Source organism: Nomia melanderi, chromosome 4 (assembly GCF_051020985.1).
Source record: "Nomia melanderi isolate GNS246 chromosome 4, iyNomMela1, whole genome shotgun sequence".
NCBI lineage: Eukaryota > Metazoa > Arthropoda > Insecta > Hymenoptera > Halictidae > Nomia > Nomia melanderi.
Window position 1 is genome coordinate 8,866,515 of NC_135002.1, and position 20,307 is coordinate 8,886,821.

A 20,307-nucleotide genomic window follows, 5' to 3' on the forward strand; every position below is an offset into this window, starting at 1 on the left:
TTAAACGCATTCAAACGTTACTTAATAATGAATTAACCACCCCTGGGTCCGTTGGCCGAGAGGCAATGGACAGGGCATGCGAGGATTTCACTGCTCCTTCTTTCATACAATGGCTTCCGGGCTCGTAGCATTGCTTCCCGAGGGGAGAAATTATCCATGAAATATTGAGGGACCTTGCGAGCATTACCCTCGCTTCAATTGCATTACGAATACCACATAACCAGCACTTATGACATTCAAGTCAAACGTACAGGTGGGCCAACTTAATTTCATATTTCAGGTTCCCTCTATCTTTTACATTGTCGTTTGGTTTATAATTTCTGTTCCGATGCAATACATTCTTTCGTTATCCATGCATCTGTCTGCAATACACCACGCTATAAACTAAGAAATATCTGCAACCTGAGGTTGACATAATAATTCTAATCGGAACATGAAAACAATACCACCGGACAAATATCCTAAACACAATATTCGCACGATAACATAAACCTCAACAATGAAACAAAAATTATAGAATCATTAACCGTAAAACTTCCACATTCCTCTAACGAAACGACCACCCAAAATAACGCTCAAATTAAACGACACTCTCAAATCGCGAAAGCTCAGGATCCCCGATGTATATTCAAAGTATAAAATCCAAGGAAGACAGGAACGTGTTTCCCGTTGCAGGTCTCGCTCTATAATTCCGAAGGTTGCATTAATAACCCTCGAGCGAATACGAACAATCGTCGGAGACCAGCAGCGGTCTCCATCTCCAAAAGTGTCCATTAGTTTTCTCCGGCGAAAGGAGATTCCCAAGTGGAAAATCGGTCAATAGATTTCGAAATGTTACTGGGCGACGACGTCGGCTGGCTTCTCTGTCTGTGTGAGTGCGGAGGGGGATGTTCCATCGATAGTGGTGGTGATAGCGGTTATAAGAATCTACTTGCCTGCGCAGCGGCGTATTTTGAGGGCGCCCTTCTTCTTACGGCATCTCGAAGGGGTAGTTGGCGTGGCCATTAATTCATCTGCCCGTTGATTGCTTGCTCCCACTTCGGCGTCCGGGCATCGAAGACCATATCTCCGCACTTTTCTAATTAATTTCTAACTCGAGGTTACTCCATAGTCCTGTTGGTCTACCCTCCGCCGCGGTTGTTCGTGCTCCTCGCTCGGCGAACGAGGGGGTTGGCGGGTGAACGAGGAGGAAACGCTTGTCGTCACTTTTATAGGCTGGCGTGATCGATGCGAAGACAACAGAAGAAAGTAGCGGCCACGTTCGGGGATATTAGAGCAGACTGTTCTCCTAGTAAACCCTTGTTAATTTTTGGTTCGGGTTACAGGCAGATCGAATAAAAGGATATTCCGCGCTCACGATGCTTCGTTAAGGGATAATGAGACCTCTTCCGTTTCGTTTATCGCTTATTCGACTGATGCCTGGGTAGCACAAGTGAACTCGAGCTTCTGCGCTCTATTGGCAAATCAATTTGTAATTGATTTTTTATTTTCGCGTGATGCGCAGAAGTCCTTTGTTCGGAGGATCAGTTTATTATGGAAATTGAAATATTTTCGTTGGTTGGAACGTTTATATTACGGCTTTAATTTTCTTTTTCGTGTGATTATGTATCAGTGAACTGTGTGATTATCGACGTAACGCGAGAAAAAATATGTGGGATAGTGTTTTGTGGAAGCATTGCGTGATTCGGTACGTAATTTTTCAGAACGATATTTTTTAGGGGCTCATGGTAGTACGTAACGGAATTCTGCTGTTTTGAATAACCAGTTGAAGTATCAGCTTCCTTATATAATTGGAATGGAATATCTAATTAAGCCGTTAATGTAACGCCGTCCTGCTGAGAGATATTGATTTGAAGTTAATTACTGGTCGCATCGTTGTTAATGTGTGAGGATAACGTGAGAACTCATTTCTCTTTCATACAGCGGCACGGAGCGTGGGTTATCGGGTCTTTTTCATCGGGAGAATTTTATACGGTTGGAGTTTGTGCAGCGGAAATTTCATTTTTTCGCGTTTAAGTAGAAAGTCTAATCCTGATAGAAAGTTGATCTAGGAGTGTGAAACGTGTAATCTAGGTTTATGTGTGCGGTTTGAAATGTGTAATCATTCACTAATTAATGGGACTTTAAAATATAAAAGTTTCCTTCGATAAGCACATTTAAATTATCCGGCGCCCCCTAAGTGCGATTAATGCGGTAACTCCCATTGCTACTGATATTCAGCTACATGAAATTGCATACAAAATATGTAATAAACAGTTTTGAAAAAAATAATTAACGATTATGAAGAGAATATCAATTACTTTTTATTCGGGATTTCCTAGGAGTTGATAGAATATTAAAAAATTTATCGTGAAACAGTCATTTATTTGCAATATATATTATTGTCTTTTTATAGATTTCTTCTCTGGTCGTCTAGAACAATCGAAGATAAAAAAAGACATTGACCTTGAAGGCATCATAGCATCACATTTTATGCAAAGTATTTTTGAAAAAAAATGTCCACCTCTCGGAATACATAAATTTATATACGATAGCCAAGGTATACATTTCTTAACATTGTGTTGGCTTTATTTCTAAAGTGAATTCAAAAATCTTATTTTCGTTTCTAAAAATTTGAATTCAATCCAATATTCGTACTATATTTAAATGACCTGTCATTCGTCAACTAAAGCTCTTGCTAAGTAAATTTAAAGGATTTAGTATTTCAAGTTTTTGAGAATGTATAAATAGTCAGATCAAAAATAGCATCTGAGTATTTTTTTGCGCTACACAAAATTCTTAATTTTCTGTCTTAAGCATAATAGAGATGCCGTTCTCACTTGTAACTCGAAAATAAAATTTATTCCCGCAAATCGAAACGAACGGGAAGGAAAATGTTCAAAAACTCGAACATCTAAAATGCGTTTCTTGATCTAGATCATAAATATTCATAAATTAAAAAACTTCAAAATAAAACCGTACAGTTTTACGAAACTTCTTTACAGTACCGACCGAAATTATCCTTCGACCAGGCGTACATTACACTTGCATTACCAATTTTCGTATAATTCCTTAAAAAACATCTTCTCCGATCAGTTCAATATCAATCCAAGTATTCACAATAAAAGCCTCAAATAATATCGAGTCGATGCAAAAGTTCCGACGTTCTTATAAGAAATAAAAACAAGAATCCTCACCTGCAGCTAAATCAAAACTAAGTAAAAACCAAGAAAGAAGTGTTCTTTACACACCTTGTACCACTTCGAAAGCATACATTATTTGTTTCGAAGAAAAAATCTTTTTTGTCGGCCACATCCAAAAAACGTCAGAATATTTGCACCAATCCAATACGTGTTTAGTAATCACGGGCATCGTAGATTCCAACGGCGAAGCTTGAGTGTGCCCGAAAATCGAGCGTTACGACCAGAAATTCCGGCATCATCTCAAAAAGCGTTTCATTCCCGGCCATTAAGCATCGGTTCGTACTCGAGTAGCTTCACTTTCGTTCGGGTGTCCATCGATCCGAGGTACCCGCAGGACATCGCCGGCAACGCCGACAGTCGAGTAGGACTCTCGGGGCGCACTTTGGTTCACGGATCCGGCGAACAAGATTTAAAGGGTTCGCGTAAACAAACGGGCTGCCGTGTTAACCGAAAGCTGCAACACTTTTTTTTCTTTCTCTCCTGTTGCCCGTGGTCCTCCTCTCCTTTCTCTCTCGGCTAAGTGCCATTATGCTGGCGCAGGGCTACACCCTGTACGCACACGTAATAAAGCAACGAGGGAGAAGCGGAACGATGCGGAGAGACAAAGAGAAAAGAGAGCGGTGCCGTGAGCTGCGGTGGGCAGACTTCGGCATTGTGATGCAAATGTGTCTAATCGGCCGAGCCAGCCGACCATATGTCCGTTTGCGCGCAACGAGCGCCAGCGTCACGTTGCAGCGAGATGATCATGCTAAACCCAACCATTAACCATTATTACGTACTAATGGCGATCGCGGACTCGCTTAGTTAAACATATGACGAAGCGTCGGTTCCTTCCTAACAGCCGACTCCGGCTAACTTTCTTTCAGCCGCGAATAATGGCCGTGTTTTCGTTTTTCCTGTTCGCCAGCGAACAGACTTCGTTTGACAGGTTTCGCGCTTTGACTGACGCGTGTTTGGGTTACCACGATTCCTACGCTCGAATTCGAAACTTCGTTTCTATGGTCATCGTTTCGTGCGGAGTTCCTTGGGATGTGAAAGAGTTAATAGTGATCGCGTTGTTAAGGCTGATCTTGACGGTGAGGTTTTAGTTTTATCAGGATAATTGATTCGATGTTTAACGTGTTAATATCAATTCTGTAACTAAGATTTTTCTTAGGTGTACTTATGTTCTTGAGAAAATTGGGTTTAAACCTGTATTTATTCGTCGTACTCTGTCATTTGTTTGTTCGTCTGTTCGTTAGTCAGTATTAATACTTGCGAAACTTCGTTATTTCATTCCGATCCTACCAGCCGGATATGAATTCTTCTTAAATCCGAACTCTCCCGAACACAGTTTTACGAACTGTCAATCCGCGCGGTTATCTACGATCTACGAATAATTACGTCTCAAAAAGATCATTAGTATATATAAATACATCTGGTCAATGTGAAGCGATTTATATACCCCCACGTTTCATCCGGCTTCTATACACGGCACCTACACGAATAAAACGGATTTTAACCAAATAATAAATCACCCCGAATAAATCAAAATACGATTCACCTCACAATGAGGAGCAGCGCTAACCAAACACACATGTATACACGGTAACAACATCGCTTGTCATTGTAAAGTGATTTATACACTTCCACACTTCAGCAACGCCAGGCGAACCAGAATGAGAGAACGTATCGTTAAACGGCTGGAATGCGGCGTGCACAAGAAGCGTGTCAGTCAGGAACAAAAGTTACGCGGGAATCTAATTTTACATCGTGATTGCGTGCGAACCGTTTCTTCAATTTCGACCGAGCGATCCGTCACAATCGCTTCGTCGGTCTCTCCGCTCGGCCGTCGTTTATCGCCGATATTATCGATTCATCGCGCGATCGAGCCGTATACCCGGCGCACGGTTCCTTCAAATCATTTCAAATAAATCCAGCGATTTTGGACGAAAGAAAAATGAACGTCGATCGCGCCGGGAACCGCCGGTTAAGACCACGCTGCTCAGCTCAGCCAGACCGATTTCCGTTCGCGTTAACAGTTCGCGGACGGCAGTTGGTACGCGGGAGAGCTTCACGGGCATTACCGTGCCTCGACGTATATTTAGGCCCGATTATTTATGATTACGATTATTCCGGACGGCTTTCGAGCGCTTTATTGAATGTTTAGCATGTGCTGGCCACGCTAATTCTGAACTGAACGTTTATAGCATGAGGGTATCTCCTCCTACGTGCTCTCCTTAGACGAGCTTTCGCTCTGTCACTAATTCGCCCCGTTCGATCAAATTACTCGTTCGCGAAACTCTCTCCCCCGTCGTACAACCTCACCCTCTCCCCCCGCCACCGCCCTATCGCCGGTTCTTTCCTACCCGGCAACCGACTCGGTTTTGCCTCTTTTTACCCTTCCGCCGGCTAATGATGATCGTTAATCCCCCTTCTTAGCCGTTTAACCCTTACCCCGTCTCTTGGCTCCTTCGAGAGATATCTTCATTGCGATTTTACATGACAATTATCCCTGAAAATCGACCACGATTGAAATAATTAGGGAAGAGATCCGTCGACTTCCGGCAGCGACGTCCTAGTTAAGGACTGAAATTTATCGGTTATTAAGGGATGTTTTATATTGGATACTTTGAAGCTTCGGGCATTATGACGGCTGAGTGGAATAATTATAGTAATTGGAATATGTGTTTATTCCGTTGGTAATGGGAGAAAGGAGTCGTACTTCAAGCAAGGAGATCGCTGCGCCGGGAGTACTGTTCACAGTTTTCAACGGTGATTTCGCGAAATGTAATTAGTTTGAACTTGACCAAGGAATATGAAATCTTTATTTCACTAAGTATTGCGGATTTTGTTGATTTAGTCTTCTATAGTAGATAAACATGATTCGTTACGATATTAATTATTTCCCAATTTTATCGTGCCATTTTTATTCTATTTTAAACACCTTCCCTGCGGCCTGTCTTGAAGCAAGCGACATCACTTCAAAGATTCGTCGTAGAATGTCGAGCTTCGATTGCGTGTGTAATTATCATTTACAATACGGATATTTAATACGTTCAACATTCGTACTTCTGCCGTTCTATGCGTCTAAATGGAGAAGGGATCAAAGGCGGGATCCTTCGTTTTGCATTTTTGGTGTAGAGTTCAGCCGACCTTGCGATCTAAGAAAAACAATGAGAAGTTAGAGCGGTACTGCTGGGATGTACATGACGCGAACGCCAGCTATTTCGGGTTGGAAATGTTTTGCGCTTCGACGTTAACTCCGCGACGACTTTTGCTCCGTCGGCGTAGGAGGCCAACCATTTATTCAAAATAATTACTACCGCGATACTCGAAGACGGGCCTGGGTATCTAGGACACGCGGACGCCAGTTATTTCGAGAAAACAAATGTTCCTGGCTTCGGCTTTAATAAATTAGCAACTTTTGTCTAGCCTCGTTTCGTTCCCGGTATCCAATTATTTCGAATAATTACACGGGTTAGGCGTCCGGGCATTAGAAAACGGGAAATGACAATAACTCGCGCGTTAACTGACAATCGGCTGAAATATCGTAGGTGCGGTGACTAGTATCAGCTAGGCATATCTTTCCGGTTCGTAATTCTTGTCGCTCGAGGAAATTTTCGAACGAAGAAGAAAATTGTATACAAATACCTGTATAATTTAATTTCATGCAAGTCACCGTGTTTTCGTGGGACTGTGTATATATATATATATATATATATATATATATATATATATATATATATATATATATATATATATATATATACAATAAAAGTGTTTTTAGATTTTTATCGTGCGAGGTATGCTTAACGAATCTTCGAAATTCCACTTTCAGAGAAGTTGGCGAAGGAGAAGATTCTGATTAAAATGTACATTAATCAAGTCGGTGTGAATGAATACTGCGAAGTTTTTTGTTAGATCCTTCGCCCGATAGTTCTGTTCAATTATATCATTTTATTTAGTGATTTGCAACTTCAGCTTGTATTCGTGAAAGTTTAAAAAGTATGTTATCACTTGATTCTTCAAATACTTGGAAAGAATTTTAGAATATAATTTCCTTGTTTCTTACACAAACCAATTCTTCACAGAACTACACAAAAGATTGAACAACATTAAACCTCGTTAATCACTCAAATTACTCAAAAGATTTACTTAATTTTACGCTCTCTAATCATTACAAATGACAAGTCTTCAAAGTACCGTACCCCATCAAACACAACGAGAAACGATAATGTACAACGCGCATCTGATTCGAGGAGCACGGAAAAGCCGCGTATACAATTTAATTGTAATTTTTAATTGTCCCCGACAGGCACCGATGAATTGATTCACGGGCGAAAGTTAATCGCGTAAACGGAACTCTCAATAGCGGCGACGATTATTCATACCGCGGCGAAGTGTCAGTGACTTATTTAAAGTAATTGCAAACGGTTATTATATCTTTCGTTACAAAACGGCCGTACGAAACGGTGCCTTAGGTACCGGGACCTTTCACCCCGGCGATTATTACGATGGTATCGCGTGAAAGGTGTCTTTGCACTCACGGCGTTTTCCACTCGCGAGTCACGTGCTAAGCGAGGGGAAAGAGAGCGAGAGAGGGGCGGTGTCGAACGAAGAAAAAAGATGGGAGCACAACGTCGTGTACGGCTCATCTTTAAATAGCAATGGGCACGGTGGACGCGGCAAAATCCATTTCCAAGTAGGTACGGATGTCCCGAGCGGACCACCCACGGTCACGTTTTCTCGGCCATTCGTCTTTTACGCGGCGCATCACCGCTTGTCTTAAATCCCTGGGCGAATTACAATTGAATTTCCGTATACCAGCCGAATTGCTCGTCCTTACTCCGTTCCTTGTTTATACGGTCTCCGTATAGCGTTCCAATTCTCCTGCGGCACTCTGCGCCGAGCGAACGACGTTTCGGGAACGAAAATCATACTTCGTGTCTTTACGACTTACTTGCACGATTTTCGACGAATTAACACGGGAACTACCAAGCAGTCGAATTGACTTTTTGAAATTCTTATATGGAATTGTTTTTAATGATTTGCGAGGGTGTCCGTAATCTTTTCAATTATTGCAAGAAGTCAGTATGACTCTCTGGTAATTCTACTGTTAACAGTTTGAAACGAACTGTTGATTACTCTTGAATTACCAGTGGGATTGTTGTGTTACAAGGTAACATTATACATTTTACTGTTTTGGAATCTTGTTGCAGATTATATAAACTGAATTTTATTTTGTTAATTTATTTCGTATATTCGTTATGGGTTGACTTTTATTGGTAGTGACTGTCAAATTTTTATTTGCAACAGATTGTGGTTGTTGTATTGCGAATGTGAGTTAGAGGAAATTAAGGAAGAAGAGTATATGATATAAAATTGCACAGCATTTGCTTTCAGAAGACTCCATTTACATTGCGTCTCGTTTATCTATAAAACCTTTTTTTAACTTAACGGATGTTCCCAATCACATTCACTATATAGAGGTCCATTAGTATCCGCAGGAAAGTTGGTTTTTCTATTTTTATTGTATAGTCAACGTGATGAGGGTTCTTAATTAAGGCTGTGCCTTAAAATATCAAGTCAAATTTGTAGCGAAGACGTATATGATATTAACATCTTGATATACGATGTGATACGATGTGATTGAAGAAAAATTACGAATATTCCCTACACAAAATCGACTCTTGCAATGAATATATGGGTATAAGAAAAAGAAGTCACAAAAGAAGGAGTTAACAATAACAGCGGAAAGTTCGACGAATTTCTTTCGGTTCGAGTCGAACACTCGCGAAATTGGCGCACCAAGAATCAATAATATTTCCAGGCGTGAATTACGCGTGTACTTTTCAAGGGGAGTGTGGTTATTTCTGACGTCACCAAGACGTTTGTGTAATGAACGCTGCCCAGCCTCTCTGTGTTCTCTCGATTCTCTCGGTTCGAAAGCAAATCGGGGATACGGTGGGTATAGATTGTTCAGTGGTCGGAGAAACTAAATATTCTACCGAATGGAGAACTGATTTTCTTATTAAACATACGTTTCCAGCAATAGTAATATTAGCTTTTTTTACCGGAATTGGAAAAAAAAGAAAATATTTGGAATTTCATCTGTTGGCTCAATTTTCTAATTTAGTTATTTTCATATAAAAACGCATATCTGTATAATTATTGCTTGAATGAAGATTTAATAATATCGTTTCTATTAAAAAATAAATTATTCGAGATGTTTCGAAGAATACTTTGTTTTTCTTAGTTGTTAATAATGTCCGAGATTGTTAGTTTTTGTAGGTATACTTTCAAATTTGTATTAATTATTTGAAATTTAATGTAAGAAGTTCCACAGGCTTACATTTCCGTCGCTTATACATTAACGAAGCAATAGGAGTGTGTGCGTGCACTGAGACAGTGTTGGTAAGTTAATATTTCTGACATCATCTCGATGCTTGTTTAATTAACGGTTACCAATCCCTCCCAAGTCTATGTCATTCGTGACAAAATAAAGTAATAGACGATCTCGGAGCTATGACATTGGAATGCCTGGAATAAAACCTGTTTTCTATTTGTCTTATCAAATAACATGGTGAAATTGTATTTGTAATCTGCCATAAAACGTTTCGAAAGAATACAATAATAATAAGCGATAAAACAATAATCACATTTCCATTAAAGCAATTAAAGTTCTTAAATAATTTACACTAAAGTCAACAGTTGCTGTTGACAATAGTTCACATTTCTTCGCCAGATTTCCAAATGAAAAATGAAAATTACACAACATATTCAAATTTAAATCACACATGAAAATATTATTCAAGAGGTTCATGCAGACTGAACTTATTAAAATTCTACGAACACAAAACTCCAATTTCCTCGGAAAATATAAAAAGCTAACTTTCCAAAACCAATACAGCAAACAACGAAATCGTCGTCTCCGAATCCACAATTAAACCTTGAATAAAATCTCAACGCCGAACAAGAAAAATCAGCGAGAACTCAAAAACAACGCATCGAATCTTCGGATCAGCCTCAATCCCAAGTTAATAAAACCTTTACCGGATGTAGTTAGCGAACCGCGAGTGCCCGAGACTAAACCTCGACGACCCAGACGAACCTAGAAGAAGAAGAAGAAGAAGATGATGAAGAAGAAGAAGATGAAGAAGAAGAAGAAACTGCAGTAACAGCAGCAGAAGAAGAAGAAAGAGAAGAAGCAGCGGCAGCAGCAGAAGAAGAAGAAGAAGAAGAAAGAGAAAGAGAGTCAGAAAAAGAGCAAGAAGACATCAGCATCGGTAGCGTCAGCGTCGTAGAAAGACGGTCCGTCGCGTCTAAGAGCCGAAACCACAGGGAGGATCGCGGGGATCAATAACTGTCTTTAGCCGCGGCGCTGATTTTCGATGGTACCGCGATACTTCCTGACGTCATCGCGGCATTTGTTTAATGAGCGGCTACCAGTCTCTCCCCACGTCGCTCCTGCTCGGGCAGAAATCGCGGCCAGAGGGAGACAGCTAGCCGTGCTCCGATGGAGGGGGCGTAGGGAGAGCGAGAAAGAAAGAGAAGAAGGGGAGAGAGGTAGTATCGTGTCGGACGCTGGACGAGGCGCACGCTCGATGCAAAGCAGCGCGTGCTGTCACGCGTGGAAACCAGGAAGCTGTGCGTGGTACCAGGATCCACGGGTGTCTCTCCTCCTGGCCGTGCGCCTGCCTACGTCCTGGCCCGTGGGCTTGGTTCGCGACGCGACGGGACGCGCGCGCGACGGTTCCGGCCGCGCCGTCGTCTTCCGGTCTCTCCTCCGGGGAACACGTTCGAAAAGTGGTCACAGACCGTGCGTTGCGTCGTCGACCACGCGGCACACGTGAGCGGAACGAAGACGAACCACGGCCCGACCGCGGCCGAATGCCAACGAGCGGCCACGATCGTTTCTCGGGGTATTCTGCCTCGCCGCTGATTGGCTGAAATCCTCGAGGAAAAGTGTTCACCGTCCGCGAGGGCTTGGACCACACCGCCACGTGAGTTGAGCGCCGTGTCGCGGACCAAAGATACCCGCGCGCGCGCGCGCATTTTTCGTCGTTTAGCAGACCGACGGGATTTTCGCCGGACAACCGTCAGCCTCCGACCGTCACGAACGCTGATCCCGAACGCATGACACATGCATCGGGCGACCGAAATCGGAGCTTCGGTGAACGTTCCACGACGACCGAACGAATCGCAAGCTTTCGCCGGGAAATTCGTAATTCGATACTCGGTTGTTCGGGAATACATCCCGGTAAATGGGAGCGTGGCTCCTTTAGCTTGACCATTAGGCGATCCGCTGTATTCGAGAAAGATATAGAGTCGTTTGCGATCGTGGAGCTCCGGACACATGCGACCATAAGACGGTCACGTTTGACCCTGAACGGGAGAAGGAGTATTGGTCTGCGTCATCGTAGTCATCACGTGGTGATCCCAACCTAGGCCAATGTCTTCACCCCATATGACGTTGCGCCTTTCAGCCGGTGTCCTCTAGCCGGCCCCGTTTCCCTTCTAAATATAAGACCAGTCGGCGAAACGGACACCCGGCATGGAAACCGACGAGAACTTTTGGAGCTGGAAACTGTCCGGATCGACGATCGATGCGAGGAACCGTTGTTTCGCGGGCTCGAACGCAGCGATGCGTTAGAAACGGGTTTGAACCTCGTGAAACTTGTCTCCGTGACGCACTTGTCCATCAACGAGAGAAGAAGTTGGTGTCTTCGAGTGTTCTAAGCAGAAGTGCATGGTGAATAAAACGTCTATTGGAAATCTGTGGTTATTTCTCTCTCTCTTTCTCTCTCCCTCTCTATCTCTTTCTCTCTTTTGTTCTCTCTATCTGTCTTTCCCTCTCTCTTTTTCTCTCTATCTCTCTTCCCCTCTCTCTTTCTTTCTTTCTCTCTCTTTCTCTCTCCCTCTCTCTCTCTCTCTCTCTCTCTCTCCCCCTCTCTCTCACTCTCTCTCTCTCTCTCTTTCTCTCTCTCTCTGTCTCCATCTGTATGTAGCTCTCGATTTCCGTCTTCATTTCTTTCCGTCTTTCTTTCTTTCCGTCAATCGTCTGGGATTCCGGTATCGAAAACTCTTTTGTAAAACTTTGCCACCATCGCAGGGGCGAGCCGGTGCGCGGACTGGTGCAAAAAGTGTCGGCGTACCGCGTCGGCTTTGCGCTTTTTACCTGAAACGTACCGGGACATAAACTGCCAGTGTTAATTGTTAGGCAAGAAACGCATAGTGAAACTCGCGGATTAGTTCGATGCCGGCATTAACGATCGTACAGTAACAGTATTACGGCAAAAAGTTGCCTATGGATAATCGAGGATTACGTATTATCGGGAAACAGTAGATTTTGTAAATGTTACGCGCCGTGCGCCGCGCGTGTTTGATCACGCTTCTACCCGAGGACAATGTACGCGGCGTATTAATCTGTACTCGAACGAATGTAGTAATTAAAACGAAGGGATAATAATAGTGGAGAGCTGAACGATCTGGAAGGAAGACGAACGGAAGTAACGGGGTAACAGTTTTTAAGGCAGACCGACGGATTGCCGGTCACAATTACGACGGTGAAATCAGCCAGTGACTCTCTGTGACCATTGTCGGCGGATTCGACAGAAAATTCGGAACATGGTGCAAGTTCCAGGAAAGTGACAAGAAACTACAGTGATGCCCAATGTGTTTAAATAACTTCTGATTCAACAGAATTCTGAACTCACCTCCATTCCGGTACGTTTACCAGTTTGTTTTGAAAAACTTCCATTTTGGTTGTCGAGTGTTGTCGTTCGCGTTTCGAAGCGCTTTTTTCCTTGTACATTTCGTTAAACGCTGCACTAGTGTATTTTGTATTGTTGCTCTGAGATGCATTGAGTTCTAGTAATTGTGAATTGGAGTAAGTGTTTCGCCTTCAAGATATTATGTCAGATTATGAATTATTAGATCCAAATATAATCGAGAGATCAAGTACCAGTGGTTAAAATGAAATGTAAACATAATTTGAAAAAATGTTGTATTGATCATGCAGTAATCGTGAGTTGTATGTTCACGTACAGTCAACAATGTAGGTGATCTACACTTAGAAATTCACTGCAATGCTACTCGAGGCATATCTAGTTTTAACAAAGTATGTTTTGTACACTTAGGTAATAACGCTTCTTTAACAAGTAATTTGTAGCTTCTAAGCGCATGTTTAGCTTTTAGTGAACTTGTTTTTCATAAATTACCTATTGACGTAAGGGAAATCACTATATACGCCCTTGTATTCCACAAGCATTCGTGTAACGTTCGCCGATAAGCGCTACGCTTGGTTTAAACACAATTGACAAACTAACTCGTCTCTGTTTGTTAACGAAGTTGTAATATCTGTGTAAAAGGAAAGCTACAGAATTGAAAATTCCAAGCAGTGTCTTCGCAATAAAGAACAACAGTAAATTCAATAAAAAGTATTACACGTACAATTATCATACAATCACATCGCTTTTATTTCCTCAATTTTTACCATAAATACAACCAGACGCGAGTCGCTGAAATTGAAGCCAAACAAAAATAAACCCGTCCGCTATAATTGAATGAAAATATGTAAGATCAGCGTCACATACACATGCCCCCCTTCACGTTCCGCCAAACTGCGTGAAATCCGTGGTCGTGATCCTTCTAACACCACCATTCAACAATAACCCATGTACCTTACGATTATCATGTTCTGTGCCACCAGAAATTTCGATTATATTTTGCTAACAAAGTGTATGAACTTTATAAATAAAATATTAAATCACATTTCAGTTTCCAGTGACATATATTTCGAGATTATTTATTCGCAGCGTCAAAAAATATTTTCTTACAAAAATTAGCACGTACTAAAAATGGTACGCGCGACGCTCAACGCGTGAGTCACTCGTCGATACTAAAAACATCGATTACCGTACCTAAATACAAGAAACAAAACTGACAATCGACCAAGCGCATCCCATACTCAATCCAGCCGCATGGAAATGCTTAATTCCGCGCCTCGTTCGAGCCCGATTCCAAATGTCGTTCTTCATTAAGCCGGTTCTAATTGAATGAGCTGGTAGTAGTTAAAGAAACGCGTATTTTCATCTCTCGCTCGCTGGAGGACGCGCGTCCGACCCGATCGAAAAAAAATCTTGGTCATAGGTCATCGAAGTGTAGTCTGTCTACCACTTGATGGCAAGGCAAGTCGAAACCACATATTTCAAATTTGGAAAAGTAGAGACTTAGAATCATCCTCTCCTTCTTCCACTGAAACATTTTGTCTCTCTATTACTCCAAAACGATCGTCGTTACCATATTTCCCCGCAAACCGTTGGCATTTAGCCTTAACCCTAACAGTACCGATCAACGGTACACTGTTTACAGCACTTAGTTCAACGGATTCAAAAAGGAATATATTATAAAATAGAGGACGAATAAATTCATAAATGTATTTCAATCGTATGCAGTTCCCTCGCAACGTGGATAGACACCATAAACACGATACATCGTTGTTCCCCGCTACAAGGGTTAATTGCTCGGTTCCCACTCTTTCCCATCTAATGTTCGATGGCAATTTGCCGTCGTATCGACACGATTACGCGTAACCAATCAAAACTACAAACAAAACACATCGAGACACCCCTCTAGCCCTTCTGTCATCGCTAGCCAAGTGGTAGACGGACAACATGGCGGCGCACGAAAGCATCGGGGTACTCGCCCTTCCATCGAGGGTGTGGTAGTCAGACAACGAGGCCCGAGACTTTCTTATTACGCGCGAGTATAAAGCGACCGACACGAAAATACTATCGTGCCAGGTTTGAATGAATAGCTCAAGTACGCGAGCATATCGTTTCGCCGCGGCGCGGCGATGTATTCAGTTGGCGAAACGTCAGCCGCTGCCGCTGCCAGAAATTTCCTTGGTACACTAACCGTCGTAAAGACCGGCTAACGTAATTCCCGCATAATGTAAAAATAAACAACGTCCCGATAACCGGGAACGTCCTCGCGAAGGATGGCTGCGAGGCCGAGAAGCCGACGCGCGCCTCCGAAATGCACGCGCCGACACGGCGTTCGGTCTAATCGCGCTCTCCGGCTGCTCCGCAAACGGGCGAGTTAATGACAGACAGGAAACAGCGTTTAATTAAAGTACGCACTTCCGGTAGGAACGTTTTCACGAGACCGCGTCGCGTCGCCGAACCGCCGAGCCGCGCCGCGTTGGTTGCGTAATCCCGGAGCGGAGATAAAGGAACGAATTATCGCACACGCGATGTTCCCACGTTTTCTTTCGACGTATCGGCCGCGATCGGGAACAACGTTGCGGAATCCGTTCCGTTTCGGACCTTCCACCGATGCCTTCGGATCGTCGCCAAACTTTATTGCAATAACGTTAGTTGTTCGAGGTAGGCGTACTTATTTAGTATTCGTTATTTGTCGAGGGAAACTGGAACGTGATTGTTTGATTTTTGGGATGTTCAGAGGTATTATTCGAATTCTATCGTTTCGTTTGTAATTTATTTGGACGAGTAGGGTTGCTTCGGTGGTTTGCTTGTTTCATTCATTGACCTTTTGTGGATTTAGATATAGCTCATCCGTGGGTATGATTTGAATAAATAATGTACTGTCCGCTGTCGATCTTTCTTTATATACGAATTCGTGTACCCCGTTCACAGTTCAATAAACTCGCGGCCTCGGTAATAATTACCAGCGCTGTTACGCGGGAAATATGTGAAAAATATGGAATGAAGTTTCCTCGTCCGAGGCCTCCGTTCCTGGCTAATTGAGAGAAAAAATTCGCCGATGAATCCGGTCGGAGTTCCGTCGCTAATACCGGCTGATCACAAAAGTATTAAACAGTTTGAAATGTCGCTAATGAATTTCACCGCGAAATTGTTAGGCCGGCGACATAAATGAAATGAAGAAATTAACTTCTTTCGGCCGTCGAATAATAAATTTCGAAGGAAGTTATTAAGTTGCGCGGCATCATAAATACAATACACCGACCGAAACTACCGTTACTCGTTTAACCGTTCTCTATTCGAACCGGGCCGATTTAACTTTGTCTACAGACGCAATCAATGTTGTTTAACGTCCTCTTAATGGCTTTTGTCCGCTTTCTTCAGTCGGCGCTTAATAAAACGCGAATCGGGGAATCGGTCTTGGTACTTACGTGATTAAAGTTAGTGCCTTCTATCCGGTTTTTGTCAAATATTCCCGTGCGTCGTCCGCGCCGGTTACCGAAGACGATCCCGTCTGAACGGAAGCCGGGTGCGCGAACGGGTTGCGATCAACAAAGTCGCAGGGAACGCCCGTTGCTCGAGGAGCCGTGATCCAGCGATCCGGCAAAAACGTTTGAACTCGCCATGCCGAAAAACACCGTTCGCAGAGAGAAAGCGATTTCTGTGGATCATAATGAGCGAACCGGCGACTCTGCTCTCGGGTGTAAATGATTTTATTGCCAAGTGTTATGGGCGGAATTAACGACCAGCAATTATTCCGTCGTTCGGTTTTTATGCGCGACCAATTCCTGTGGGAAAGGCAAAGCTGTTTTTAGCCAGTGGAAAGGTTTCATTGTGAATTCTTACAATGTACAACTCACGCCAGCCCTTAGAGAAGCTTTTGTATAATTAGCGATCCAATCGTCGACGCAATCGTACATTTTCATCCTTTTTAGATCGAAGCATAAGGATTGTCGTGATACTAGGAATTTAATTAAATCAGACTCTGGCCGTTACTCTTTTTTTTCTCCTATGCTCGACAAAAACTCCAATTAAGCTGAATACTTTCTTTGAAAATTATATAGATTACAGCTGCTGACGTAGTAATTAACGATTGGCAATTAAACTTTCGTTAGAGTAATGGAAACTTCAGCATTCTTCAGAATTATAACCAAAATTCGATTCCGAAGGACGTGAATGAAAACCAAACGAGTAAGACGAATGAAAAATTAAAGGACAATCGTTGAAGTGTCGACGTTATCGCTAAGTGTTGATTTTAGTTATTCTACGTTGATCCTTAAAGTTTCTACTTTGTGTTCTCGAACAATCGAGTATATTACTTGATAATACTTAGATGACGAGATCGTCTGTCGTAGCCTGTGCTAACGGCAGTCGAACATCCGAAAAACAAGCGCAATGGTTTCCGGAGCGTTTTTCTACAGGGGGCGCGGTAAATTTCAAACTTGTTGGCAACAAGTGTTTCCCTCGTGTTACACGATTGCACGGCTTAAGTTTCAGCCACGAACGTACCAAATTTCCGCAACACCTGTTGCGAAACATTTCGAATTTGCGAGCCAGCGAACTTTCCTATGTCTCGTCGCTCAGCTTAATTTCAGAGATTATTATTACCATTATTATGATTATTATTATTTCCATCGCGTCGTCAGCGACTTCTCGCCTCTATTTTTAAATATTATTGCCAGAATTCCCGCCTCCCCTGTTCGCTCCCAAATTCCAGCCTTCTCTATCCACTGTCCCGAATTATTCACGAGCTATTTATTTTTTACCGGCGTTAATCAACGCTGGTCTCGATCTTCTCGAAACAACTAACGCGGGCGGGCTGTTTGTTTTTGTTGAACAATATTTATATCCTGTGAATAATGAATAATGATTTCAGTCTTCGTACTAGCGAACTCCATCGGCGAAGAGTATATATTCAACTGAACTGTAGCTATTGCAAAATTATTTGTAACCCATTATAATTATCTATATCTATTTATATTCATTGCATCGTGATTATGAATTCACTATTTTCCTTCAGTTTTATGCGGACATCGATTAACTATGAAGTAACTGTTTGCGAGCAAAAATAAAAACGAGAAATTAGAACTTCAACTGTATAAAACATTCAAACAGCGTCTATTCGCATTTATTTATTCTAACCCGAGCCAAGTTTATCGAGCAGCAAATAATTTTCTTTGAACTCATATGCAGTCGTCGTTTGCGCAAGTTGTTCAATAATGATCTTAGCAGAGGCACATTAACTATACGTTTGAAGTATTATTAAAACAGATAGAAACGAATAATCTACTAACAATTTTCTTTCCATTGCCAAATTTAAAAGCATCGACAAAACCGTCACAGATGACATTCTCAAAAGGTCTCGTCGCACATCGAAGTAAAGTCTAAAGAAAAATTTCATCGAACTAAATTTCCGTCAACTATGCGTTAACTTTACTCAGAAGCTTTCTATCGCTTCTATCTGCTCGTCAGCAATATTTATTCGTACGTCGTAATACAAACGCCACATTGAAAAGTAAAACAAACCTTTCGTCCGACCGAATATCTCCCCGAAAAATCGATCTTTCGGCTTGCCCGTACTTACAATAGATTACGTAAATTCGACCGGGCTCATGGTAAAACGTTCCGTTCCATCAGCGGCTTCGACAGTCCGTCCTTCGGTAGTAACAACTGACGCGGATCGTGACTAACGAACCATCTTGTCCACGATATTCCGTAATCGTCTCCTCGTCAATTAACACCGTCCCGAACGCGTAGCTTCATTACGCCACCTTTAAATTATGCGCGCATGTGAGCGCAGGGAAACACCGGAGCGGCGAACGACGTGACTAATTCTTTTTCTGGAATCGCGCATCGTGTCATCCCGTATAACTCCGCGCCTCCCGACCTCGCTCCAGAATTTTCAGAGCCGGCCGAAAAATTCGCTTCGCGGCGCCGCGATTATTTTAGAAATCGTGTTGCCTTTCGTCCCGTTTTTTCTTTTTCTCGATTCCTTCTTTCTCTCCTTCTCTCTCCCCCCCTCCCTCTCTCTCCCCCTCTCTCTTTCTCTTTTCGTTAGGAAACAATCGTGTTCCGAGACGAACGGGTTACGAGAATTCCCCGGCTCGAATGAAGCAATTCGCGCGGGAAAATCCAGCGCGAAATATTTAATTACGTACGATAAACGGCCGTAAGCGATCAGCTCCGATGAATATTCGAAGAAATTGTTGTACCGCGGCGACACCCGAGGAGCCGGATCGGGATTTACCGGAATTTTAATCCACCCGTAATCGATTGGCAGCGAATTAATGAAACAGAGAGAGGTGGCGCGCGCGGCCCCTCACCGTGATACGATTTAAGCAGAAACATCGGTGGCTCCGTCCGAAGATGATTCATTCATAAAAAATCTTCGACTCGCTAGCCACGGCGCATACAAATTGCCGATAAACGTGTTATTAAATTCACACCACGCGGAATACTAAATTAAAGGCCGAAATAAGTTAAGCGTTTCGCATTTTGCGGCTTTGAAAACATCGATATTTCAATGATTTATACGAAGTATTGCCATTAATAACATAATGGAGTAAAAAGATGGGGAAAAAAAGAGAGAAGGAACCTCTCGGCAAAAAACTTATAAATATTTAGGAGAATGCAAACGAAGGAAGTTTGAAATTGAAATTTAACTGGCATAACATGAAATCATCTAAGGCTGTTCGACTTTTTCCTAATTGTCGCGGAACACGACCGGCAGCAAGGTGTTATCTGTTTCGATCGAATTAGATTGTTTTTTTTTCCCCTATTATAATTCAATCTTAATAGTATTGTGCACAATCATTTCCTCGAGGTGGAATAATATTTGAGCGACGATTGTTTGCTTTTAGAAACTAGGTTTTACTGTTTTATATAATAGTGTAGGAATGATGTAAGTAGCAGATAAATGGAACGACAACGAGAAACACGAAAAGATGTATCACGAATAAAGTATTTAACATTCAATTGTTTTTATCAATTCGGAACAACAGAAGCATTATTCCAATTTTCGAGCAAATACTTCAAATACTTAATGTTCCAGTATCAAAATGCATATGCACGATACTCAGTATCAGAAAATTTCAGATTCACTGAAAAATATCCCTAAACCCTATCAAAGTTTCAAGTATGCTTCTCGATTGTCTTAATTTTCTCCAATTGTTCGTAGTATACACTTCAAATTTCCCAGCATGTACTATCTGCTACTAGCAAAAGATCACGCGCAAGAAATCTAACATTTGCCTTTACGTATACTTCATGCTCATAAGCATTTACCTATTTTCATACACACAGTCCAATGCCAGAAATAGCACACGAAACACAGAAAAGCCGAAGTTTCACAGGGGAACCGTGAAAAAAAAAATCACAGGTGAGCGAAAGCCGTATCGTAATGAATGTGCACAGGTATA

The 20,307-nt window shown here is 42.3% G+C and overlaps 2 long non-coding RNA genes across 3 annotated transcripts in view; one reads left to right on the forward strand and one right to left on the reverse strand.

Annotated features, from left to right (window-relative positions):
- LOC143174483 (uncharacterized) overlaps window positions 1-20,307 on the forward strand; it is a 161,584-nt gene that overhangs the window by 36,969 nt on the left and 104,308 nt on the right. The window contains exon 1 of one of the 2 annotated variants that reach the window (XR_012998487.1): window positions 10,044-12,890. The exons of the other annotated variant lie outside the window; for it this stretch is intronic. This is a non-coding gene — a long non-coding RNA (uncharacterized LOC143174483). Of the gene's footprint in view, window positions 1-10,043; window positions 12,891-20,307 lie in introns of those variants that run through there. 2 annotated transcript variants of the gene reach the window in all.
- On the reverse strand, window positions 13,350-18,640 carry LOC143174484 (uncharacterized). Its single transcript, XR_012998489.1, has 3 exons — window positions 18,416-18,640; window positions 16,750-17,739; window positions 13,350-16,677 (listed from the first exon to the last, which is right to left on the reverse strand). It is a non-coding gene; the product is annotated as an uncharacterized LOC143174484 (long non-coding RNA).